This window comes from Orycteropus afer, unplaced genomic scaffold, assembly GCF_000298275.1.
Source record: "Orycteropus afer afer isolate SDZICR_OR568_19922 unplaced genomic scaffold, OryAfe1.0 scaffold00013, whole genome shotgun sequence".
NCBI classification, from domain to species: Eukaryota; Metazoa; Chordata; class Mammalia; order Tubulidentata; family Orycteropodidae; genus Orycteropus; species Orycteropus afer.
Window position 1 is genome coordinate 14,578,333 of NW_006921600.1, and position 1,497 is coordinate 14,579,829.

The 1,497-nt window shown below is 38.1% G+C and overlaps 1 protein-coding gene across 1 annotated transcript in view; it reads right to left on the reverse strand.

The window, feature by feature from the left end:
- The window catches only part of HHAT (hedgehog acyltransferase), a 721,086-nt gene that overhangs the window by 330,501 nt on the left and 389,088 nt on the right, over nt 1-1,497 (reverse strand). The window lies entirely within an intron of this gene.

The window sequence follows — 1,497 nt, forward strand, 5'->3', positions numbered from 1 at the left end:
TTCCTTACAATCTATACATTTTTGACCATGCACCCTCGTTATGAACTAGAAACAAATCCCAATCTGGAAAATTCAGTGTGTTAGTCCAGGTCCTCTGAGAAGCAAGGACATTATTGAGGGGAAGCAGGGAGGGAGCAGAAGGAGATTGTGTGAGCTGTCATACTGCTATGTAAGCCTGATCCTTGTGAAGGAGAGTGGGAGGGAAACAAGGAAGGTCTTTGGTGGCATTCAGTTCTAAGAAAGTTTCAAGAAGGCCAGTGGGGAGCCCTCAAGCTGACCATTGCACATCAAAAGAGTCCTGTGCCCCCCACCCAGAACCAGGCTGCCTTTGAGTCCTGCCATGCTCCATTGTTTGCTGGGAGCAGCCCACAGAAGTGGATGGGACGATGGATTTCAGTACATAGGAACTGGGGCTGTTAGTTTATTATGCTTCTTGAAGTTGGAGATCTCAGAGGCATATTTTCAGGATGACCATATGCAGTAAATATCTAAAATTTATCCTCATAAATTTTAATTTGGGTCAAAATGTATCCTCATTACTTATCTCACTGATATGTATTATTTCTAAAGTACCCAAAGTTCAGTTAATAAATAAAATTTGCTGTTGATGGTATATGAGAATCTTTTGGAATCGGTGGCAGTTTTAAAACATGGCTACAAATTCTTTAACCCTCTTCTTACTTAGATTTTGGGACTACAACTTTTCTTCTTAAACCTGAGTGAGCTATGACTGCTCCAACCAATAGAATGCATTATTTGACTTCCAATGCTGTCAGAAAAGGCTGTGCAGTATTTGTTTTAGCCACTGACATGCTTCTTCTTAGAGTCCTGAGGCATAACTTTTCCTCATAGTGTCAGTGTAAATATATTTTCCATAACTTTCTTATATGCTACAGTGATCCTACTTTTGTAGAGCATATTGATGGGTTTTGTTTTCTTATCCAATCTGCAACTCTCCCTCTCTTGAGCAGTGCATTTAATCCATTAATATTCAGGGTAATTATTGACAAGTATGAATTGGTTGCTGTCACTTTGTTATGTGTTTTTTCATGGTGTCCCTGGTTTCTTTGTTCCATATTATTTTCTGTGCTGAGCTCATTGTGTTTATGAATTGTGTTATCATTTCCTTTGTTGCTGTTGTTTTACTATTTGCTGAATATTTGTGCTTGTCCTCTTTTTTATTGTGATGTGAAGGTTTATCATTCTTCTTTGAGGTTATCCTGTGATTTATAACTTTCTCCCCAAGTTTAGAACATTCCATTCTATCTTGCAACTCTCTTGACTTCCTCACCATTTAGAAGTTCTGTAACTATACAATATTTTCCCTCTTTTTAGTCTGTAGTTGTCCTCACTTGCCAGTTGATGTCTCTGGTACCCTGTTTACAATCTTATAAGCTTATTTTACTTTGGATATGTCCATAGCTGTGGTTTCTGGGTTATGTCTTCTTGTGTATTAATGGTTGGTTGTTATTTGCTATTTTTGGTTCTCTGTTCAAA